The sequence below is a fragment of the Tyto alba genome, unplaced genomic scaffold, assembly GCF_018691265.1.
Source record: "Tyto alba isolate M040663 unplaced genomic scaffold, T.alba_DEE_v4.0 Super-Scaffold_13, whole genome shotgun sequence".
NCBI classification, from domain to species: Eukaryota; Metazoa; Chordata; class Aves; order Strigiformes; family Tytonidae; genus Tyto; species Tyto alba.
The window spans coordinates 43,065,691-43,092,035 of record NW_024881275.1 but is presented as its reverse complement, the minus strand read 5'-3'; the positions used below and the strand labels follow the sequence as shown (position 1 = coordinate 43,092,035).

The 26,345-nt window shown below is 39.7% G+C and overlaps 1 protein-coding gene across 1 annotated transcript in view; it reads left to right on the top strand.

Annotated features, from left to right (window-relative positions):
- The first annotated feature begins 24,025 nt into the window (after window positions 1-24,025).
- MEGF10 (multiple EGF like domains 10) overlaps window positions 24,026-26,345 on the top strand; it is a 108,545-nt gene continuing 106,225 nt past the window's right edge. Inside the window, exon 1 of the mRNA XM_033005607.2 lies at window positions 24,026-24,083. The gene's annotated coding sequence lies outside the window, so the exon portion shown is untranslated. The remainder of the gene's footprint in view (window positions 24,084-26,345) is intronic.

Here is a 26,345-nt window from a genome sequence, read left to right as displayed (position 1 = left end):
ATCTGTATAGAGCTTGTCTCCTGAATAGAACTATTGGAAGGCATGAGAATGGTTACACTGTGGATTTGCTGTTCTTTTCTTAAGTAGGCACTTAAAGGCATGAAAAACTGTCTTCATCAGTCTCATCTAGGCCCTTTACCTGGGCTTTTTTCTGTAAAATCTATTGGGTTTTGATTTTTCTTTTGTTTTGTTTGGTTTTTGTTTTGTTTTGTTTTGTTTTGTTTTGTTTTGTTTTGTTTTTTCCAGCAGCTGTTCTACCATGCCAAGATCCCAGGGTGATGATCCTTGGGCCTTTTTGCAGAAATCTGGGGGACCATTAATGTGTTATTTTCAGGAAAGGGAGACTAGAAAGGAAGAGTCTAGCTTCAAGGTCTGTCTTTTGGGATGTGCAGCAATAGTTTCCTTAGCCTGAGGATGCCCAGCTTGAAACATGCTGTTGGGCTCTTTTGCAGACCTAGCATGAGTTCAGCCCATTCTACTTTACTCTGCTTCTTGATTTTGTCAACAGACATAAACTTATTATTTGTGTGTTTCAAGGAATTGGATTATCTAGATGAAAAGGCTGTTGTTTTTATGCCTTCAGTATAATGTGATCTAGCTGAATGTAATGTTACTATGATTTTTTCATAAATGAGAGCTCTGGCTTTCTGTGTTAAGCCTGTGCCATCAAAAATGTGTTGAGATATCTGATCTTCATTGTCTAGACATCTCAAGACAGCAGCAGAAATCAGTTGCGGTATGCTGTGTGGATTACTGAGTGGATGTGACCTCAAACTATTCAATTCTAATCTTCTAATAATGGGTGTGTCCCTATGATGCAGGGCAGTACTACCCCTGACACTGCAGAGCGACACATGGTGGGCTAACTCATGCCTTGAGTGTTGCTGTAATTGTGAACCCATTGCAGAAAAGTTGTGACAATGATGGTGACACCTGATTATTGTTACTGATGTAAAGCTTCTCATTGTGCTTTATCGGCTGTCCTGGGATCTTCATAAAACAAAAAGCCAGAAAGGATCGCAGCTTTATTTCAACAACATTGCCCAATTAAAAAAAATTCTATGGTAATTTGTGCACAGATGTTATCAAATATGAGGGTTTTGTTCTATTCCTAATCAACACAGATATATAAAACAACCCTATTCTTTCTGTTTGACTTAATTTCACTGTATTTCTGTGACTCTATTCAGTACTTTCTTTGAACTATTAGGTTAAACTGGAGGTCCTGCAACTTAAAAAGACAGCATGCATATACTAAGAGTGGGCATTTTGTCCTTTCTATCCAAAAGTCTGTTTTTTATCCAAAAGTAAGATTCAGCAAGACTGTTTTTCAGTAGGCATAAGGGAGAATGGGAGGAAGGATTCACTGTTTTCTAATCACTCCTTCAGCATTGGGCTCTTCACCTCCTGATCAGCTTGTGTGTTTGTGCAATTGTGTATGCAGGGGATTGAAAATAGGTAAAGGAGCGAGGGTCCCACAACATTCATCTCTTCCTTTCTCAACACCTTCTTTCTTTGTGAGTGTTCGAATCCTCAAACAGGTTCAGCTACTGTTTCAAACTGAGGATTCTTTATTCTGGACCTCTCTCTACCATGCAAATGAAAATGTAGCTGGCTAAGTAGTTTTTAAAATTTTATTTATTTTTAAATTTCTGTTTGTTTAGTTGTTAGTTCTGCAGGAGTAAAACAACATTAATCTCCCTCTGGGTTCACAATTGATACCTTTTTTTCTGAATATCACCATACTGTGTGTTACTCAGGGTGGTAACTGGGCAGACTTTTCAACCTAGACCTCTCTTTCAGTTGTTACTTCTCTGGTCTATCTAGATCGTGTCATACATCATCTCTAATCCATGGACTTTCTTATTTATTTATGCAGCTAAGATTCTTGTCTGGGATCCCAATTTATGATTTGGTTGCTGCAAAAATCCTGTCTTTGTCCTGGAGAAGACGAAATGGTGTGGTCTTGCTTTCTATGCACCTATTCTCAATACAAATACAATTTCCTTAGCCTACTATTTTAATTATGTCATCTGTCTACTTTCATCCAACTCATAACTCTTGCTCTGTGTCATCAAATACAGGTATTCTTCTGACTTGCACAGCCTACCTGTCATCTGATTTTTAATATAATTTCATGCTTTTATATATAGCCCGGTATTAGCTTTGCTGTGATGGTGGCCTGTTTGGTCATATTAATCATCCGAGCTTATATGACTATCCATATTTATCTCTGGCCTAATGCTTAGGTTAGATCTTTGTGGCAAATATCCTTAATATGTTGCATCTTTATATATGACTCAGCCTTGACTCTTGATTAGGTGTCCAAAACAGCTACAGTAATGTTAATATGAATAATATTATCTGTTGTACACTGACAGCCAACAGAGAGATCCATGTGTTGACAGTGTAATGTTCTCACAGCAAGCAGTTTCTCAACTTTATTCAAGACAATAATGCCGTTCATTAGAAAGACTTTCCACAGAGAAGACTATTTGTGTTAAAGACAGCTATTTTCATTAGTTTAGAAACTAACTGGACACATAACATATAGTCTGTTGGTGCCTGTACTCTTTATATGTGTGCCCTTATTTTCTGTAGCTTTCTTCCACTTCCTTCAACTCTTGTTCCATATTAAAGAAAAAAAGAATCCTGCTGTTAGGCAGCCTGTAGCTTCAAGAAAAATTGTGGCTATCTTCTTGGTGCATCTGTATGATGCTAAGCACTGCTGGAATGTGACTGCATACTGCACAAGCATCTACACAATACAGTAGATATTAGGCAAAATTGATTTCTGAGAACACCTGCAGAGGCTTCTTGCAGATATATTATTAGACTTTGTTTCAGCTTGGTATGTTGCATTGTATTTATTTTTGGTGAAAGAAAGAGAGGGAAAGATACTGAAAGAGTTGTTCTGAACAAGGTAAAAATATTCCTAAGTAGCCAGGGATAATTAAATAACTCCATTTTAGTCCTGCAATGCAAAAGACAAGATAGTTTTATCTAAGTAGTACAGGCAGAAAGTTTTAAAAGAAAATTTGTAACTCTTTCTTTGGCTTCAGTGGGGCTGTGTAGACAGGGATTTGGTGAGACAGCTACATAGAAAAGGAGCTCCATCATAGCTTCTTCATGAAAAATTCTTTACATTCTTGATTTATCTAATTTATTAATCTCTTAGACATGCTGTAAAACTTATTTCTTTGGGCACAATTTTGGGTAAAATGTGAAAAACTCCAGCCCTATTTTACAATCTTCCTGTTAACTAGTGGAAAACCAGTATCCTGGGAAAACAGTGTTAAGTATAGACAGGATGAGTTCATGCTGCTTTACATATTTTTAACTCATAGTTGTGTGCTAAGGATAGAGCATGAGTACTTACATGGCTAACACAATACTACTGATCAAAGAAATGAAATAATAGATGAAGTAACATCTGGATTTATGATGATGGTGATAAATGTGAATTGTAGAATTAGTAATTTGTTGTAGTCACTTGTTTCATTCCTCTGAAAAATAAAATTCAGCTGGTGTGAGTGAGATGCAGCAGGGTCTCTTTTAAAAAGTTTTCCTCATGGTTCAAAAGAGTTCAGTTTTGATTCAGATGATGTGGTTTCAGTTAAATGGAGTGCTTGTCAGGAGGCAAAATTGAGCCTCAAGACTGTATGTAATTATCTGTTCAAGGACTTCCAGATTGTCAGAACAGAACAATACACCATGATTCAAAGGCTGTAACCAGTACAGATCTAATTCTTTTAAAACGTGTCTATGATTCTTCAGCCAGGCAGTATAAATCCATCAAAGACTTTGAAACAAGCAGTCAGATTTTGCAGGTGTAGTATTTCATTTTAATTAACAATTCTTCACTGTAATGAGTTTCCAAATGTTTCTCATATTTGTCGAGTTCTCATACCCATATGAAGTTTTAAGTCCTTTAAATCTTAGGTTTAATCATAATTGCAGTGTGCTAGTATGGATAAAAATAACATCAGACTTGCAGACATTTTCTTTGGTTATAAATTAGCATTATCTGAAAAACTGGACAATGAAATAGTTGGCAATGAAATAATCTCTAAAGTCTTTGAATCCTTACTTTTAATCCTTAAAAACACAATTTCAGTAGCATGACTGGAAACTGTTATTTAAATTTGTGGAAGATATCTGTGTCCTGGGTTGAGTGAGTGGTGGAGTTTTTTGGTGGCAGGGGAGGGGGCTATCGGGGCGGCCCCCTGTGAGAAGCTTCTTGAAGCTCCCCCAGCTCCACATCAGCTCCACTTCTGTTTGGGAAATTGAGCCAATCGGCTGCGCCTCTGCGATAACGTATTTAAGAAGGGACGTGGTGATGGGCAGTGGGACTTGTAAGGAAGAGTTGCTGCAGCTGCGTGAACACCAAGGTCAGTGGAGGAACGGAGGAAGAAAGGAGGGGGGAGGTGTGCCGGAGCAGAGACCCTCCTGTATCCTGTGGTGAGATGGCAGGGCGGCCCCCCCTGCCACCCATGAAGATCTACGGTGGAGCAGACATTGATTTATGGCCTGTTGCTCCTGCTCGGAATAATCAAGGTGCTGTGCCCAAAGAAGGCCGGGGTCTCATGGGCGAAGGTAGCCCCGCTGCTGTAATTCAGTGCTGGGAGGATTGCAGCATGTGGGGGAGTCCCACGCCAGAGCAGCTCGGGAAGGGCTGCAGCCATGGGAGGGAATCCAGTCGGAGGAAGTTGGTGACCCACAACGGAGCAGTGTGAGGAACGCTGTGGCCTGTGGGAGGAATTCATATCGGAGAAAGTTTGTGGAGGACTGTCTCCTGTGAGAGGGGGACCACGATGGAGCAGGAGGAACAAGTTTCAGACACTCCCCTCACTGAAGATGAAGAAAGTGGCAGCACTGACTGCACCTCCCCATTCCCTGCCCCTGCGCCGCTGGGGGGAGGAGGTAGAGATATCGGGAGCAGAGCTGAGCCCGGGAAGAAGGGAGGGGTGGGGGGAAGGTGTTCTCAAGATGTGGCAATGCTTCTCACTGTCCTACTCTGTTAAGTGTTGTTAGTGTCTGTAATAAATGTATGTTCTTTTTTTTTCTTCCCCTAATGAGTCTGCCTTTTGCTCGTGATCATAAAGGGGGATTTTTCCCCATCCCAGTCCTATCTCGAACCCCAAACCTGGCTCTCTGTCCCTTCTCATTGCCGGAGGGGAAGGGAGAGAGAGGTGCTGCATTGTGGTTGGCTGTCAATCAGGCCTAAACCACAACAATCTGAAACAAATTATATTATAGAAAAAAACTCAGATGTAGGGTCTCTGCCTTGAGAGCTCAATCTAAACAACAGACTAGACCAGTTGGCAAGTTAAAAGAAAATGGGAAATCTCAGCTTTATGTAAAACATATCAAATTCATAGCTATATAAACAGAAATGGGAAGAGTTCTGAAAACTATTTTGTGAAAGGTGTTCTGGCTGCAAAACTCCAACTCTTTAAACAATGGTTTTTTTATGAACTATTACTTGTGCCTAAAGTGTCTTTAGCCATTTACTGTCTTCTCTTTAGAGAAGCTGAGGAAATTCTGAGCTTTGACTTATTGGTCCCATGAATAGTGCTCTAACACTGCATATTAGAGAAGAGATGGTACTGTGTTGATTATTCTTGTGCTAACTTTAAACTAATTGAATGAAAGTGTTTGTAAACAAAGTCTTCAAATGGCAACTACAAAGAGATTAAATGTTTTTCCTACTGCAACTTGCAGGACCTACTTACTACAACTTCAGAATTTGTACAGTACCTTTACGATGTTTTTTTATAAGTCAGATCTACTTGCAGGTCATTCTGTAATGCAGATGATCTAGTCAAAAGTAATTTCACAAAATGATCTGTTCCTGAAACATGATTAATTCTATACTTGGCTCCACATAGGCAATACAGCAGAAGTTTGTAGCTGTCTCACAGTTGTTAAAGCGTTCCTTTCATGTTGAGCCTTCTCACCCTGACATTTGATCATCAAATTTTCATTTGCGTCCTTGACAAAACAGTGTAAAGTAGCATAAGCAGAAGTGAAAGTTTAACTGCATTTGCAAACTTAACTATCCAATGCTTGTTCCTTTCAAATTGTTGTATAGAAAGATATGCCTGAGAATGTTTTGACGTCATAAGGCTTTAACAGAAATTCAAGACAACATGTTAGTGAATTGTACTTCATTCCCAACTCTTCCACAATCTTTTCATTCAAACACTTACATTCTTCAGTAATTGCACTGACTGCATTGACATACCTGATGTTCATGAGGAGCCTGTGAGTATCTCATGTTACAATTAATCACTCATTATTCTTTACTGAATTTTAAAAAGTAAATATTACTCATGAATTTGAAGAAAGCTTCTCATGTCACAACAAGGAATTCCTTAATTCCATAGAGCTACTGGAGATTTTCAAGAGTAATTTCCACAAAGCATTCAAGTTTGTCTGAAAATGAGATCGCTTTAAAAATAAGCCATCCTGGGAACAGTCAGATTTTTTTTTCCTTAGTGTTTTTGGTTGGTTGGTTGGTTGTTTTTTTGTTTGTTTGTTTGTTACATAGTGATAACTACATGGTAAGAATTACCACATACACTCTACAAATCTAAGAAGTGAGGCTATGACCTATGAAAGCTTGTCCTTTTAAAGCTGGATGATAAATCTACCAAACATCATACCATATATAGCAAGAAAAACCTAATAAATAACCCACAGTCCACCCTTTCTTAGTGATATTTTGATCGTTTGCTAATATAGTAAGCACTCTAGTTCATTGGCATAACATTTTTCATACTGATTGGTTTTCCATCCCTGATTACTTTCAATAGTGAAATGGTGTACACATAGAATCCCTAACAGGTTATTGTTGCTTTTGTTATTACTAGTAGTAGTACTCTTAACATTTATTTAATAGGTTTGGAGGTCTGGGTGACTTTATAGAATGATGCTGGAAATACTGTATTATACTGACTGCAATCAAAGCAGTGTCAGTGCTTATGTGTAGTTGCGCAGACAGGTGGGAAGTTTGTAAAGAAGATGATTATATATTTATATAGGAATAAGTACAAGTTAGTTGATACGTAATTTCTTATTTAGGTTTGCTGTTGGTTTTGCATTGCCAAGAAGTGCTGACTTGTTTCCATTTGTAAGTTAGAACCTCTGAAAAAGGTATAGGAGATAGGCTCCAGTTCTTAGCTGTGAACTAAGAAGTGTAAGCAACATAAATAAATAAATAAATAAAAATTTAGTCCTACGACGAAATGAAGTAGAACAGTCTTCTGTATGCCATGTTTCTACAGCAGTTGATGGAGAATAAATTAAAAACTCCTCAGCAAGGTAGCTACTAAAAACCAGGAGCATCTGTTATTTGTGAGAATTATCACCGCAAGCTATTACAAAGTCAGCACAGATTTCAGCAAGCACTTCAGCACTCTGGGGTTACTACAAGAAGCAATTGCAAAGCATTATAATTTCCTCAACAAGGTACTTGCAACTTTCCTTACAAAGCAAGTAAATCAATAATTTATATTGATTAAGGAGAGCTAATCTCTGCCAAAGCCACTTCATTATGGATTTTAAGCCAATCAGTGCATACCAGTTTTCCTTGAAGTATGCACTGGAAAAAGCCATTAACTATGTAACCTCACACACTTCACAGGTACAGAGACAAGACTGCCAGAAGGCTTTTACAGCTGAAGAATGAGACATATTTTAAATTAAGAAGAAGTCTGTGCATAATGCCATAACAGGTGGAGCACCATGATCTTGGGAGATCAACTCCAAAATATTAAGAGCCTATCTAAATACAGTACAAACGAATTACACCATAGACTAAAGCATCTGATCATAATTTTGTGTGATGATGGAGTGGAAAGAAACAAAGAGCTGTTTGAATTTTGTCTGGCTCTATTTATGAGTTATACTCCCTTCGGTTGTTCTGTTCATGCTGGATTTCTTTCCTTGTTTTAATGGGTTTGATTGCAGTGAAGCAATAATAACGTACTTTGTAATTCCTCAAGAAGAGTCATCAGGATGCAAAACCATTCCTCAGATCTTCTAACTGCATTTCTAGGTATCATTACAACTTTTCCTAATGTCCTAAATTTACTGGGCATGTAAAATGCACAAAATGTTGGTTACTTGACAGTGAGAATAGCGGCACCGTGTGGCTTGTGCTTGACTTTGCTTTGCAACATTTAAAATCCAAGAGTAAAATCTTTCTGATTGACTCCCTCTGATGCATGCTGGTTACTATTATAACACACATGAAAATAAGTAATTTATTTTATCTCATGACAGATGGCGGCTTTTGTTGGATTTTTGGAGATAGAGTGTATTTGGGGCAAGGATATGACTCCATCTTTGAAAAGTTGTTAAAACCCAGTAGCTTTCACCCTCTGCTATTAACCTTCACTACTCTGTGTCTACTTTGCTTCATTATTCACAGAAAGCTACAAAGCCATCTCTGAGCTCATACACAGGCTTGTATATATCCACCAATATGGATTGCAATGAAAGAAATTGACCTGGACCTCAAGTAGTGCCTTCAGGTACGGCTTTGCCAACCTAGTCTCCTGATATTTAGAAAGCTAGTATGTATTATTTCAATTCAGTTCTGAAATAAAGGTCCTGCTTGTCATTTCTGGGGGCCCTGTGTACTACTTTTTCTGCTAGTGCAAAGGACTGTCAAATAATGAGACTGTGTTCTGAGCACCTTTCAGTATCATACTTACTGTGCCACTGTGCAACTGGCCCCTGGGACCAGGGTTGGGCACTCTGTGACACCTCTGAATGTCACTGTCACTCATGACATTTTGACAAAATCCTGCCACACCTGCCACAAAAGTGAGGCAGTGACATAATAACAAAGGATGTCATTGCTCACACTCTATTGTTTTATATATTCTTCGTAAACCAACACTAAAACCACTAGTTTGTTTCACAGCCTATGTAATTATATTCCTCTATTGATAAATTACTCCAGAGGTTGGTGCTCTACTTTGAAAGAAATGGAAATATTGATGTGGTTCTGTTTTACTAGCCACCAAATTTTCAGTGCTCAAACAACAGAAGTCCCAGGTAACGGATTATTTCCAGCAACACAGACCTATAAATCCTGGTCTTGACCATGCAATATAAACAACAAACAATGTTTCTTGTTGAGTAAAGTATACCTAAAGTACCCAGAGAAGTGTGAAAGATGTTTGATTATATAGGTGAAAGTAGGGCTTAACTAGGGCATGCTGCTCAAAATCAGACCAGCCTCTGAAACACTTCCAGTAGTATCTGTTGTTGTTGCATTTACATATTGGTAATTCCAGAGGTGCTTATTTCATATGTCACATCCCATGCATGTTATTTTTTCACCCATATTCCAGAGGTTTGCCTTAGATATTGGAACAACAACTGAGTAGCCTCTGCTAGCTGACATTATTTCTCACACACATTCAAATAAGAACTACCATTTCAGAGTGAGCAACTGACAGTCTGGTTGGTTGTGGCTGGTATGGAAGTGACAGTACTGAAGCAAGAAATCCCAGAGCAACTTGACAGGCAAATGTAAGAAAACAAAGGGGGAAAGGGCAGAGAAAATGGGTTGGTGGGTGCACGTGTGCATGAATGAGAAGAAAGAAGATCCTTTTATATTGTTTTTCATTTTTGACAGCTATCTATCAGATGATCCTTCCATGCAGAAAAATGATGGCAACACAGTAGAGATACCTGAGCTTGGTTTAAACTGACTGCACTGAATACCTAGTAGGTTAGCTACTTCATTGTAGAACTCGGTGGGGAATGTGCCCTAAGGAGAAATTAACTGGCACATTTATGTACTAATAGCTACTTAGTGTTGTTATCAATAGTACTAACGGGTACATATTATCAATACTCAATGAAGCCAATAAAGCTGCTCAGGTTTGAGCTGTCAGATATTCTGTCAAAGGCTTGGGAACCAACTCCTTCAGAATGATACAGTTATATAGCAGGAAATTTAATGAAGAGATCTTGAGAAAATATTGCATTGTGCTGACCTTCCAAGTGTGTGCAAGAAAAGCATGATTTTGGTTTCTGAAATAAACAACAGGTTTCATAAGTACATTTGCAATAATTTATCCATCTAAGTTCTAATGCAGAACAGAAGTAACGATTTTGACACATTAGAAGAAAATATGACTGAAATCTGTCAGTATGACATTTCAGTAACTGTGCTACATACTGTCTGTAGTTAGTGTTGGATGGAGTTGTTAGCAGTTCAAGACCATCTATAATTTAGTCCTTTGAACATTAACAAAAGTCTGAAAATGATGTAAATGGTATAGAGAGGTTTTTGGGTCAAATCTGCTTGTGTTTAATTTAAAATGTACAAAAGTAACTGTGACATTCAAAAAAAGAATGCAAATATTCAAAATATGGTATGTAGGATATATGCTTTTCTTTCTTTCTTTCTTTCTTTCTTTCTTTCTTTCTTTCTTTCTTTCTTTCTTTCTTTCTTTCTTTCTTTCTTTCTTTCTTTCTTTCTTTCTTTCTTTCTTTCTTTCTTTCTTTCTTTCTTTCTTTCTTTCTTTCTTTCTTTCTTTCTTTCTTTCTTTCTTTCTTTCTTTCTTTCTTTCTTTCTTTCTTTCTTTCTTTCTTTCTTTCTTTCTTTCTTTCTTTCTTTCTTTCTTTCTTTCTTTCTTTCTTTCTTTCTTTCTTTTTTTTTTTTTTTTTCCCAGAATATCTGTGGTATTTCATTTTAAAAGATATTGTGCCATTTACAGGTATGTACTGCTGTGCAACATCCAAGGAGTATGTAGCTGAGAGGCTGGCTAGGTTGCTGCAAAAATTTTTGGAAACTTAAATAAAGGTTCTTAAACTGTCTAAAATATAAACCTATTTTCTGAAAAAATATTAACATCTTATGATTATCTGATTTTTATATTGCTCTGTTTTTCTCTCTATATATCTCCATTCCATAAACCTAGCAGCTGCTTTCTAACCTTCACGTATTTTTTAATAATATAAAGAATATTTATAAACTTTACTCTGTCTTAGATGCTCTCTCTGAAAATTTCCTGATTAATAATAAAACTGCAGATTATTGCTTTCACTTCTTTCATAATCTCAGCTACTTTTTGAACATGTTATTCCATGGAAAAAAGTATCGAGGTATGTAAAGTACCACCATCTCACCAATTTGGCTGTAAAAATATATACTACTGTAACGGTTACATTGTGTGCATTATAACTGGAAGAAGCATATACACTTGCAAATGCTAGCTTGTGGAGTGTAGCACCACATCATTCAAGTCTGGACATCCAGTTTTAGGAAAGCTAACAATGAACTGAATGAAACAGACGAAGGTTTCATCAGAAACCCTGTTCATGTAAAGTACAGAAACATTTTAGGCAGAAGCAGTTTTTCTTTTTAGATACTACATGGTAAAGAAAACTTTTCTGAAGAAGAAAAATAAAATTCCTTAAACTCTGATAGCTTGGAAAAGTCTTGTCTTAATTTAAAAAAATCTCTCCACATGAACTTCACTCAGTAGAAGCTTGTATGTCAGAAATTTCAAGAGGAAAATATTTATTTTGTAAAAGCAAAATGTAAATAGCTGCTTAACAGAATATAATTTTATCTATAGACTCATTCCTGTTTCGCTGCAACAGTGGTTTTATAAGCATTATATATTTCTGTTTCAGTCGTAATATTCTGTTCATAAACCCTTGCAGAGAGCATAGGCTAAAGCTGTATAAGTATCCTTTTTCAGTAGGTATCAAAATGCTAAAGGAATTATTTAGAAGTAAGAACTCTTGCTCTTAAATATCTTTTTTTTTCACCTAGACTTATACATGAGAGAAGAATATCTGCTTTGAAGTATATTTTGGAAGCTGTATAGCCCAAAGGACCAAAACATGAGTTAACTTTTAAAATTCAGATTTCTGGCAATCCTTCTGTTAACATTATGGAAAAGGCTGTGACAAAATGAGTCTTGGAGTATATGGTCACTCCTGGCTTCCTACCAGGCACATGCTGATGCAAGTGCTTGACCCTAGGCTCAGCTCATGCTTGTTGCCTTGCTTGGTCCCAGTAGCAAGGGACAGGGATCAAGGAATGTTTTCTATTGTCAGTTCAGGGCCATGTATACATGCCTGGGATAGCTCTGGGCAGATTCTTGCATACTAATGTGAGAAACAAGCCCATGTATATATACATAAAAAAGGTTTAATAGGGGACAAAGTCAGTGGAGCAAAGAATACAGCGCTGGGTGCAATGGTGTGCCCTGCCGCATCAGGGGCCTCTTTTTATAGTTCCAGTCCTCCTTTTTTGCACCTGCACAGTTACTTCTTCTTGGTTTCTTCAGGGCTGCCTCTCCCTGCACTTTTCCACTGTTTCACTGCTTCTTATCACAAAACAGACAGCTGCTGAGCAGGGGAGGCAACTGCAATGTTGTATGTAACCTTCGGTTTAAACATGAAATCAAACAAAGAACAGTGCCACACAGCTAAGCCAAGAAACAAGTCCACTCACTTTCCTTCCCCTTCCCACCCCTCTCCCCCTTCTTCTCTGGAATTTACAGCTGCTCTGGGTGGTCCTCTTGGGGGGGGGGATCAAAGTCCAGGTTCGTCTTCATCAGGAGTTCTTCGCTTAACCCTTTTTCTGCTGGCTTCCATTCCTCTTTACATGATACCTAACCACTGACCACCCCCCCATCCTTTTGCTTGCTCAACTCCACACAATGCCCAACCATATGCCTAACTTGTGATCAAAAAAGGCTTGCTTAACTGTTATAATTTTAACAACACTAATTTTTAATAACAGCTTTAACCTAGCTCAATAAAAGTAATTGTTTAATTACTTTTAATGAAAGCAAAATTCTTCTGTTATTTATCACACTAACAATTTCCATTTTCATCTGATGATCTGCTTAGATAAATATATCCCATTGCAGATGGTGCCCTTTGCAAAGCTCTACGCTGCTCTGCATAGCCTGCTTTACAACTACACAATACTTAAAGACATCGTTCAGACATACCCTGAGTAGCCTTATATTAGCCTCATCTAAACTGACATTGAGACTGTGGCCAGGAGAAAGAAAGGGAGACAGTGTCTCTGTTGCATGACTATCTCTGGCTTTCAACCAGTGCACTCCTAACTATGCACTGCAGAGGCAGAGGAGAGCAATTCCAATTTAAAGTTTGGCTTTCAGTGCAGGTCATGTGAGCCTAAAAATCAACGCACAGATATTCATGCTGACATAATTACCTCCATTATAAGCTTTTGATTGCAGGCTTGGGTATGAACTGATACTTTCTCTAGAAGTACATAAAACTGCACAATAGCCCTGACTCGTTTTTTCCTGGAAAAACCTACAGAAAACATCTTGTTTGCCCCTAAGACCTGTGGTTTCCATTTACTTTGCTTGATAAGTGTACTTAAATGCATTATAGTGTCTGGAATGGCTGCAATTTGTTCTTAAGAAAGTGTAGTGAACTACAGAATAAAGTACTATGCAAGCATTCCCCTCCTACTGTATTATGCTTTTTCTGATTGTGGACCACACATTAAGAGGCACCACATCAACTTCTGCATCTTTCAAATGCTGAAGTGTAAAAACAATTTGTCATTTCTGCTTTATTTTGTGGAAGAAAGCAAAGGTTGTAGCCTAGTTTCCAGTGGGATGTAGACTACATAATTAAAAAAATTAAAAAAAAAAAAAAAAGCAACATAAATAAACCCCGAAGACAGTTAGTAAGGCTATAAATGCATACTGAGCTGCTGTGTCCAGTCTGAGACACACTGAAGCTTCTGTGCCTGATCTATTGCCCTCAACAGCATAGGGATTTTGCTAGCAAGACTGCATAGCTGCAAATATAATTGCCTTATTGATTTATCTTCCCTTAGATATCAATGTGTGCAGCCGTTGAGGAGAGCTGTGCTAAAGAGAGAGACATCTGCAATGTCTCAGAGTTGCAGGTGACATCTGCATGGGTTTTTTGCAATCCTATTTCCATATACCCTTTGCAATACAACCATCCCTGGTATGCTGCATTCAGGGCAGTGGACCACACTGCCAGATGCCCACCATGTTAAAAAATTGAAAATGCACAACTCTATAATGAAATGAGCATTCAGGACTTGTGATAAAGCGAAACACTGATAGCAAATAAACAGAGGCATCTAACTGAACTTCAGGCTACTGAATTACATTGGAAGGAATGTGGCAGTATTTCTCACTTTTGTTTTTCTAACCTGGCAGGCTTTTCTATCCAGGCTTTCAAATTCCCAGCTCTGCCAGAAAATGTAGCTGCTAATGCAGTTTGCATTAACTTTGAAGAGCATCCCTTTAGTGAGGAATACTAATGAACTCTTTAAGCTAAATTACAAATTCAAAAGAAGTAATCCCAAAACACAATTTTCTTTAAAAAGTAAATAAGAGAACACTAAATCTTTAAGGAGGGTTAATTAAACCCTCCACTCTCTTAAATGCTACAGAATCTGTTATATTTAAACTCTGAGCTTAACATATGAGGCATCTCTGATGATTCCTAATGCAAGCTAGTAGGGCAGCATTCAGTGCCAGGCAGTACATAGCGCTTCAGAGACTATGACCCTAAATGAGTGATGCTTTTCTTCAGTTTGCTGCATATAAGAGGTGTGATTGATTTAAACTGCACTTAGTTTCATGAGGCTCTGAGCATCTTAATTTTCTGCTCAAAACTCTGAGGATGAATTTGTCTAAAAGGGTATAATTTATTGCTTTGGTTTTAGTTAATGTAAAACAGATTAGATTTTTTTAAAAAAGCATGAACTGAAGAAATTCTTAACAGCCAATTTACAAATGGGTTTGCCTCATTTATGTCTTTTATAAGTTCTTTTTAATGTTAAATTGCTCAACATACCAACCTCAGGGTTTTTGTAGCAGAGTTGTATGTCAAGCTTTTTACATTAAAAGCTCTGCCACCAAATTTGTATCATTTGCTTCCATGTGCAAATGAGATCTACCTTATCAACAAGTCACAATGAACTGGAAAATTTAATTTTATGTTCTTATAAGGTACTAAAACCTGCAAGACAAGCACTACATCTTATTATGGGTTCAAGAAAACCATGTCTTTAGGTAGTGCAACAAATATAAATGTTTAAATGTTGCTTATGCAAATCAGATCTAACTTCAAATAAGACTCTTCATTTGTGTGAACTTTTATTTTTTTCCTTACTGTGGAATCTAAATGCAAGTATGGCAACACTAACTTCATATTCTGTATTGAAAACTGTGTTAAAGAGCCACATTAGCAAACTTTTTGAAAATTATAGAGTTTATTTCTGTCACATCAAACAAATATACAAATATATACCATTCATACACATAGGATCTAATATTTGAACAGAAGACATTATAGTTTTACACTAGACATTGAATAAATAAAATTGTATGGCATGACTGTTTTGACTATAGACACTTCTCACAGAGTATGAGCAAGTATGTAAAGAGTGTTACCGTAGTGTGGTGGGTATCACGTTTGCCTCACATGCAAAAGGTCCCTGGCTTGTAACTGGCCAAACACCACTTATTTATTTGTATACAGTTGGACCTGATGATTTTAAGGATTTTCCAACTTAAAGGATCCCATGATTCTAAGAGAGCAGACGTTCATCTCCTGTCACAATGTATATGAAAATGACTTCATTGGATTGGAGTTGTGTCTTGGTATGACTGATGTGTACATGCATTCTTTACCATTCAAGTGTAATGTATCAGGCTGAAAACCTACAATTATTGCTGCAGAAGAGCAAACATTTTCCCAGAAATAAAATTTGAAGATTTTATTAGCAACCTTTGTTGCTAATGTGCAGAAATTTTGGGCTGTTTTTCAAAGCACCAACATTTACTTGCAATAGGGGGAAAAACAATTTTTAAGAAGAGATATTGGGAAACTATGATACGAAAAAATAAGTATTTTATTTTCTGCAGTGATAATAATCTACTGTATTTCTTTCTACTCAGTGGTCTGTTTATTTACATGATGCTGTCTTTTTTAAAAAAAAAAAAAGGAGATTTAAACTAAAAAGTACCCTCAACCATACTTTTAAACCGAGACATTCAGAATAAGAATTACCAAAGAAGTTATTGAAATTTTGATTGTGTGTTGTTTTCTTTTCTGCATGTGGTTAGCTAGTGTTTAAGTAGCTATTTCATTGAAAGTGGTACTGTTTTGTATTCTTTTTCTATATCACAACTCTTAATTCAAAAGTATATTTGAAATCCATGGATGCTGCATTGATGGGGAGGTAATTTCTTTGCAGAAATGTTGTGCACATATTCAAATCTAATATAATAAATAATATTGATATATAACTATAAATAAACCATATATATATATATATATATATATACACACAATCTTGGGTTCCTATGACCTAAAATCAAATTCTAGTGAACGTTTGGACCTTTTAGATAAAGATTTCTGTTACACTACAAGCATAATACCATCTATTAAATGAAGAAGATATGATAGCTTTACTTTCAACTGTACACGTAAACATGTAGCAAAGCATATCTGATCGATTATGTTAGTGGTTTTGTGCTATTTATGGCCTAATTTCCCCAAGGGATGTAACTAGGTTGGTTGCATAAACTAGAAATAGTTTCTTCCTTCACAAGCCTTCTGTGCTTATATTGACTTGCCTGGTCTATACAACAGAACCTGGTTTAAAATCTAGCACAGAAAATAACATAACAAGTAAGTTTAAAGGTGCTCAGCTTCCAAAAATGACTACATGTCTTTCAATATGTTATATGAGAATACTGAATTTTAATGAAACTGAACCCCTGCTTTTGCATTAAATAGATTTCTGAGACTAAATAGCAAATTAACAGGAAGTCTTACTGACTGTTTTTTTACCCCAGACTTTGCATTAAAAATAGGTTTTGTACAATGGTAAATGCTGCTGTAAAACTTTCTTAGGTAGGCTGTAGCCCTGTTGTGCTAAAACAGAACACTGCCCTTGGCTAATGTGAACACTTTAGTACTGTATCATCATTTAGAGTAGAGAAAGTTTATTACATTGCATATTGAAAAGTCTTTAAAAGTGTTGCTTTGAATTTTAGGGGGAAATGAGTGCTTTTAGTCTGAAACACACAAAAAAAAAAAAAAGAAACAGAAAAGTTAAACATTTTTGCTATAGTTGAAAGACCTGAAGCATTAACAGAGGAGATACTGAGCTGTTCAGATTAGCTGTTCAGTTTGTTCTATCAGTGCTTGACTGTTACAGGAGATAAATGAGATATTATGTTGGTGTATTTAGAGTGTCCTTGTTTGTCATCTGCACTAGGCTTGACCATATTTTGGAGTGTTAGGAAGAAATCACTTTCTGTCTTCTGTCACTAACTTCTATGCACTATCCTGAGATGCAGTAAATGGTGGAAAGTCTTTACTCTGTTGCCAGAGTGATCTAAACTGCTCAATCTTCTTCTTTCATAAAGTCAGTAGCAGAGGGATGGTGAGAAGATAAGGAAGGGAACAGCTTTTGGGGAGCATCCAACAGGGATGGAACTGCTGCAATGTAGAAGAGTTCCTAACCAGTGTTGCTTCTGAATAGAGTATAGTATCTCCCCTGGGCATTACAATTTCTGCATATTGGAAAATTACAGAGCAAAATCTTATTTGAAAAAAGAAAGTGTTGCCATTGGGCCGCCATAGTGGTTTTTTAAACAGAGTGTATGTCTGTTGGTAAGACTGAAGATGCTGTTAGAGCTGTTCTTTTTATCAGTGTATGAGAATTTCAGGTCTACCAAGAAGCACACAAGGCAATTTATTTAATCCTGAGATTTCAGAGTATAAGACTAACTAATTCCAAGTTCTTGGGGAAAAGTTACATTTGGAGCAGTTTAAGGGTGTCATTTGGTACAGGCAAATAGGGAACCATTATTCAAAATCTCTAAGGCCTGTTTTAAGCTCTGTCAGTCAGCCAGTCTGAGCCTCAGTTTACCAACATATATGAGAACTGTAAGTATCTCAAAACTTACTGAATTAATGCTTACAAGAAGCTGAGAATTTTTAGATAAATAGTGTTATGAAAGACTAAAGAGTAATTTTGGAGAACTATATTTAACCTATTTTTGTCTGCCCTTTTATTGGCAGTAAGATAAACAACCCTGGATTTTGCTATTACAGTACCTTAAATAACACTTCTTTCTGAAGAGGATCATTGCAATATAAAGGTAATTTTTGTATATAGAAATGCTGTACACCTCCAAAAGTCAACATTGTAAATTATATCTTATTTCAATTTAATTTGCTTTCATGAGATGATCTTACAAGACCACTTGTGTCTGCTATGCATATTTGTGCCTGGAATGTCAAGCAGTTGTCTGCTGGACACAGCAGTTCCTTTTTTCCACCTGATAGTGTCCCTGGTCACTACTGTAAAGTGAAGAAAGATGGTTTCCAAAGGTAAACATAAAAATATGTTTCAACTCTTATACAGGAGAAAATTTATGAATTCCAATACCGAATGTCTTTCCATTTTACTTATGTCTCCAAATCATAGATTGTACCATCTTCATACTTTTCATCATTTTTTTTCACTTATAGATTTATTTGAAAATCTGTCAGGATATGTCCCCAAATCCATATCAAAAAGAAGAGGAGAGTCAGTGATTTTTAAATTGTCCTGTTTCTCTCTGATATCATATAATCATCACATATCACAGCAGGATTACTACCAGTGCTCATGCCCAGAACTAGGCCCAAAATACTTTTCTTATAAAATGATAAGGAATGGTTAAGAATATTAAAATATTGCCTGTCTTGAAACACAGGATGGATGCCTTTAAAGGATCTGACAATTCAAAAAACATTCTTGCATCATCTTGTTCATATTATTTTCCTTATTCCTCACTCTGTTTATTATTTTGGCTTTTTCTCCCTACTAACTCCGTATTTTTTTCCCCACTTGCTTCCTTTTTTTTTTTTTTTTTTAACTTTTATTCTCCCATCTCCTGTCTGTACTACCCAGAACATTTTACTTTCAAGTAAAAAAACACACTAGTCTACAATCACCCCTTCATTTCACCTTTGACTTCTGAAGGACAAAGCACAAATAAGAAGTCATCCTGATTTCTTGTTTTTCTTTTTTTTTTTTTTTTCCCCACTTTTCATCTTCCCTGCAATTACACTTTGAAAGCAAACAGTACTCCCCCTATCCTTGAAAAACAGTGTATGGGTGAGGCACTTGGGGAGTGCAGCAGTGTTACTCTGTGTTCTGGTCTTTTCAAAGTTAAAGAATGATGAAACAACTTGTAATTCATAGTCACACCACTTCTCTCCTTCATTCCTCATTTTCTGAGAAGGCATATCTCATCCTGGGATCCTGACAGTGTGAAATTGTAGACACAATCTGGACTGTGAGTGCAAATTTTGTGTTCTAATGCTATTGTCTTTCTGTGTATCAGCTGGATCAGCCATGTTATATATTTTCACATCTAGTTATTTTCAGATCAAATAATTTAGCTGGCAAAGTGGTAAACAGAAGTGGAAAATATTGGATCGGTGTATCTGTAGATAACACTTTCTGTGCTGTTTATATACATGCTTATTTTATGCTTATATAACTCTTTTTCTCAGCAGGTGGTGTTCAACACCTTTTCTCTTCTGGACCTATGATCTTCCTTTTGAAGCTTTACTACTACCCAGTGTTACTTATGTGTGTTCATAACCTCTTGTGGTACTTGAAGGTGTACTTGAAGGCCTTGAGATGCTGAAAAGGTCAAAGACAATCACCCCTGTGATTTCTGCTCAGTGTCTAGAATCTGGATGTTCAAACAATAATTTTAAAAGTTTTCCATACTCATAGAGAAACAAGATCAAAGACATCATCATACAATTAATTTTCCTTAGAGAGTCAGAGAGTGAGACTGGCTATTGCTTATTTTAAAGTGTTACTTGTGTGGAAAAATAACCATGCTTACACAGAAATTATGTGGACCATATATGGGCATCATAATATTTTAAAACATTTAGAGTGTTTTGAAATTAAGACTTATTGGCTGAATTGAAGAGCATTAGTGGTAATAGCAGAATGTAGACATAAGTCTCGCTCTTTGTCCTGTTGTCCTCAGAATTTTTAAGAGTATTCAGGCTTCATTAACAAGTCAGACATTTTTATCATCTCACAGTATTCAAGATATGTAGCTCTGTCCCACACTCAGAACAGGAATTATGTTCTGATTGCTGCAATTCATTGTTGAGAATCATGACATCTTGATAGCAGCTTCTTCATAGGAAGGCTTTGCAGCTCTGTGTGTGCTGCTGGCCAGCAATCTGGATGTGCTGCCCAGCACATCCCTGAGTATGCAACGTAGGATGGCTTTCATCTCATGCCACCTATTACAGTCTAAAATATATCTCATCTAAGTCATGGCTAGTCAATAGTGATGGACAAACATCTTTAGAGGCTAGTTCACTCCATCCCAAGACAGGTGTCTTTCCACAGGTAAGTTCAGCTGACCTTTGCAATGATGACTAGCTTAACTTGATGCTTAACTTCTAGGGATGTCTACATTTTAGTATAATGTTTGATCCTATGTAGATTCATAGTTTTTTACAGAGTCACTTGAAATGTATTTCAGATTTGTTTTTAGCATATTTAGTGAACAATGTTTTAAACTTTGTTTGATCAATAAGATCAGTTTAGGATGGTGAAAATGAAAATATGCTGCTGTTCTCCATATGCTATTATTGGGAATAATGTTCCAAGTAGTCAGGAAATGGTGTGAACTTTTAGAGTGAGAAGAGATATGGAAACTGGCTTAATGTCCTGGGTTGAGTGAGTGGTGGGTTTTTTTTGGTAGCAGAGGAGGGGACTATAGGGGTAGCCCCCTGTGAGAAGCTTCTCGAGTATCCCCCAGCTCCAAGTCAGCTCCACCTCTGCACCAAAACTGAGCCAATCAGCTGCGCCTCTGTGATAACATATTTAAGAAGGGATGTGGTGACGAGCAGTGGGACTTGTGAGGAGGAGTTGCTGCAGCTGCGTGAACACCAAGGTCAGTGGAGGAACGGAGGAAGAAAGGAGCGGGGGAGGTATGCCGGAGCAGAGACCCCCCTGTATCCTGTGGTGAGACGGCAGGGCGGACCCCCACTGCCACCCATGGAGATCTACGGTGGAGCAGACATTGATTTATGGTCTGTGGCTTCTGCCTGGAATAATCAAGGTGTCTGTGCCCGAAGAAGGCCGGGGTCTCATGGGAAAAGGTAGCCCCGCTGCTGTAATTCAGTGCTGGGAGGATTGCAGCATGTGGGGGAGTCCCACACTGGAGCAGCTTGGGAAGGGCTGCAGCCGTGGGAGAGAATCCAGTCAGAGAAAGTTGGTGACCCACAACAGAGCAGTGTGGGGAACGCTGCGGCCTGTGGCAGGGACTCACGTCAGAGAAAGTCTGTTGAGGACTGTGTCCTGTGACAGGGGGACCAAGATGGAGCAGGGGGAATCAGTTCCAGAAGCTCCCCCCACTGAAGATGGAAGAAGCGGCAGCACTGACTGCACCCCCCATTCCCTGCCCCTGCGCCACTGGGGGAGGAGGTAGAGATATCGGGAGCAGAGCTGAGCCCGGGAAGAAGGGAGGGGTGGGGGGAAAGTGTTCTCAAGATGTGGCAATGCTTCTCACTGTCCTACTCTGTTAAGTGTTGTTAGTGTCTGTAATAAATGTATGTTCTTTTCTTCCCTTCACGAGTCTGCCTCTTGCTTGTGACCATAACGGGTGATTTTTCCCCATCCCAGTCCTATCTTGAACCCCAAGCCTGGCTCTCTGTCCCTTCTCATTGCCAGAAGAGAAGGGGGAGAGAGATAGTGTCTGCGTGGTGGTTGGCTGCTGACCAGGCTCAAACCACAACACTTCTATAGCAAATAATTTTGGCTCTGGAGCTGATTTTCTTGTGCATCTCTAAAATAATTCTTAGTTTGAAGAGGTATCCCTGCCTCCTTCCCCTCCCCACCCACCACCACTCCCCCCCCCCCCAAAAAAAAAAAAAAAAAGAAAAAAAAAAGAGAAGGAACTCCTTACCAAAGGAGATCCAGTTAATTGGTAGAAGATCTTCTCTTTGCATCATTTGTTGCTAAGGTTGCAAATTTTCTACCTAGTATGTGTGTGTGACAAGTGTGCTACATTGGAAGTGTTCAAATGAACACTTAGGGCCATGTTCTTATAACACAGTTCCTTATTCTTCCACAACTTCCCTTAAAGAAAATGAGACAGTTCACACAAGAATATGGTTCTCAGTGTGAAAGAGGATAAAAATTATATTTTCTTACTATTTCACATTTATATGCATACATTACAGATGAACAAATGATTAAAAGAAACAGGAAGTTCTTCAAGTTGTAAGAGATGTCAAAAAGGAGTAAGATACAATTGGCATAACTTCATTTGGTATCTTATCTGGGGATCTGAGGATGAGTATGGCTCTCTGACACCAAACTGCAGAAACAGTGAGGTGCAACTGAATTACAGTTACCACTTTGGAGAAACCGTGGTGTTTTGAAACACTAATAAGTCTTAAAACAGGCATATTGAGAAGGAGCAAACAGATACATGCTCCCACCAAGGATAGCTAAGTTAACCAAATTTAAGCAACAAGCATCCAACTGACAGTGGTGATCTTCAGTCGACTGGGTCAGCTCCTTGTTCAGACAATTACCATTTCGCTCTAGATTACTTTAAAAAATCTGGCTGTAATTAGGATACTTAATTTGAATGACCGTGGAAAAATTAATTTGTTTAATCATTTAGGCTTGAGATCAGAGCAAAACTGCCATTAGTTCTAATATGGCTAGCTACAGGGGCTAGGAATATAGGTGACCAGAAAATTTTGGTTATTTTTTTTTGTTTGGTTTTGTTTTGTTTGAGTTTTTTGCTTTGTTTTGGTTTTTTTTTGGGGGGGGGGGTGTGTTTTCTGGTAAATCGAAGATACTACGTGCAGATATCTTACAGCTGCTGCGTAGCTGCGGCGCTGTGCTGGAGGCCGATCCGCCGCAGCACCAGCGGTCTCCGCGCCCCCGCGCTTCCCACCGAGGCCCCCACGCCCCACCACGCCGCGCCACTCCCCGCCACGCCCCAGCCCTCAGCCGCGGCAAAACCCACCCGCTGTTCTGTAAAGGGAAAGATGCTTTAGTGGCACAGCTGCGTCAAGCGCAGAGAGCAAAACTGCATCTACACGCAAAATAATAGATACGCCAGGCAGGTTGCCCCTTGCAAAAGCTAATTTGGTAGATTAACTACTGTCCTTGTTATTTACGATTGCTTTTCATATGTAAAACGCACTAATATATGTCGTACAGAGGCTATGTTAAAAGCGGGGGCAGGGGCTGAGTGGGGAAACGGACGACGTTTATCAGTCTTTGGGCTCTCTTTTGTATGAAGACACAAGCAGTGGTTGCTTAGTTTCACAAAACATTTTCCTTCCTGTGCTCCATGCTAAAACTTTAGTCACGAAGCAGGCTCACGGGTCTGATTTACCTGAAATATTTGGAGGGTAACAAGTATCTCCAATACGCAAAAATACATCGAAGTGGAAAAGTGAAGATGTCCTTTCAAGCAGAATCGGAGGGGAAGCACATGACGTTTGTTTTTCTGTGGATTTGGGTCTCCTGACGGGGCCGAGAACCAGATCCTGCTCGTGGGACCTAAGGAGCTTTGGCGATTTTAGTCCTCGGTCACCTGCCGGGTCGGTCCCCATTCGCCACCGGGCTGAACAAAACCACCTCTGAGGCCCCTGTGTAGTTTGCCCGCGAGTGACTGGCGGGAGGCTACTTCGGGGCGGGGGTAAGAGGGAAGGCAGCAATCCGCACCGGCGACAACCAGCCCGAAGAAGCACCTAACTGGTTACGCGTCTCTCTCTCTGTCTGTCCGTCCGGCGTGGCCTCAAGCTGCAACTCGGCCGCCCCCCCCAACCGCCCCGGGGGCGGTGGGCGGGCCGGGCCGGGCCGGGCCGGGCGGAGGAGGGGCTGCGCCCCGCCGGCCCCCGCCGCGCACACCGCCCCTCGCTCGGCGCAGCGGCGGCGCGGCACCCGGCGGCGGCTCCCGGCGCCCGGTCGGACGGGGAGGGCGCCCGCGGGACAGGTAGGCACCGTCCCGACCCGACCCGACCCGTCCCGTTCCGTCCCGTCCCGTCCCGTCCCGCCCCGCTCCGCCCCGTCCCGTCCCGCAGGTGTGGCGCCGGGAAGCCGCGGTGCCGGGCGCGGGCGCGGCGGAGCATCGCGGCGGCATCCCGGGGCCGGGGAGGGGCGGGGGGGGCGAAGCGGCGTCGCCCCCGGAGCGCAGCGGGGTTGCCCTCGTTCAGGGGTGTCCTGGGGGTGGCGGTGGGATTCCGGCCCCACTCGTCGGTGCCGCCGCCTTTGCGGAGCAGGCGGGCGCCCGCGCGTGTTTCTTTCCGCCGTGTCGCCCGTGGGTGCCCGGGCTCTGGGGCGGCTCTGGGGCTCCGGGCAGGCTCACCGCGCTCCCCCCAGCTCGCACCGCCTCCCTCTCCCGCGGCAGCGGTCCGGGGACGGGACGAGTCCGTTCAGGCTCTCCGTAGAGGAGAGGATTTGCGCGAAAGATCTTTTCTTTTTTAAAGGTCGGCGTTCGTTTTCGCGGAAAGCTTTTGGCACTCCTAAACAGAGACTGGAACGAGCGTACATACTAAGATAGAGGGATGTTTGTGTATATATGTAAATAAGCATGACCTGCACGTGAAAATGCACATCTGTTTAATAACTTGACTTTGTTCCAGCATATGTCTTTTCAGCAGAAGCTGTCTAGAGAAATTCCCAGTTGTGTGGTATCCTGTACAGATTTTCTTTTGGCGACAGTCATAGCAGTGTAAATATTTCCTAGTTTGTGTTTCAGCCAAGAAGTAGGCTCGATCTGGAAATTCAGGCACAAATCAATTAGGAAAAATAAGCAGCTGCTACTTCTAGAATGAGCTGGGAATGCAGGGTTTTTTGGTAATCTTACAAATTACTTAAGTGTTGCTGCCAGTCATTGAGTACTTAAATGTAGTCAAAGCAGACATGTATTTCCTGGAGTCTTGTACAGCTCTGAAGTTTTTCTCAAGTACCAACTTTTGATGATAGAATGAGTTTAAAACCTCAGTTTGGAACATGCCACCAGTACTGAAGATGTTTCATGGCATACTTTCTCAGGTTTGTAACTGATCTTTGGCAGGAGCAGTTTGGAAAGCAGATCTGACTTTATTTAGGAAAAATGTTTTTATCTGGCAACTTGGAAGAACCAAAAAAAAAAAAAGCCAAGAGAGTGACATTTGTTTCCCAGCAGATAAGCTACAGACCTATGCTGAAAAGTCTTAGATGCTTTGACTGAGCAGCATGTCTGATGAGAGACAGAAACTGAAAGCTGGCTTCAGGCTTCAGTTTCGTTGTCAACACCCCTAAATGGCATTTGTGCCCAATAACACAATACTGGGAGGAAAGCATACGTAATTAGGTATGTGCGCTCTTCTTGAAGTGCAGGGGGGCGTGCAACTGTCTGAGCTGGAGACAGGATTTAGAAAAATAACAGCTTGGGTGGCCAAATTATCTGTATCGGCTGCTACTCAATGGCCCCGCAAATGAAATGGTATTAGGAAGCCTATTTTTATTTTCTGTCTCAAGTCAGAAAGGCCAGCTGGGCAGGTGTGCTCCAGATTTTTAATAAGATAGACAAACAGTGTAATTTAAGCCCAATTTTCTACCTGTTTGCTCGTGTAACTCATGCACCTTCACAGCATCAAAACATTGGACCTTATCAAGTAAAATTTATGTCATAATTTTTCTTACACAGACAACTGTAATCACCATGTGGCCTTGTCATACAGTCAGATTTAAATGCGTGTCACTCCCACAAGAGGTGATTTGGTTACGTCATGTTAGTACTGATTGTTAATATGCTGTGGAGATGGCACAGCTTCGCGTTTGGCTCCATAAGACGGTGCAGTTGTAAGTCTGGAGTGTTTACAAGTCTCTGTTAGAAGATGAGCAGTTCACAGGATTGACAATGAACCTTCTGTGTCTTGCTCACTGATTACAATCCATATCTTGGAAAAAAAAAATTCTCAACTGCTGGCTGCTCAGTGAACTGTGTGAAGTAAAATGGTTGTATCTATTTAATTTCCCTGGAAATCACTTGCCAGAGTTCCCCTGTTTTGGGTACCAGGTGGTGAAATGGTCCAGAGTCTGCACTGCTCTCCAGGCGTGGGGCTGTGCACGCCAGTTTTGACTCCCCACAGGCAGCCCTGGTAGACAGAAACTGTGCTGCCTTTGCCTCAGTAGCATGATGCTCTAGCCCTTTTTATACCATAAATTTGGCAATTTAGCTGCTCTCCGTGACGTGTGTATAGCTAATGCC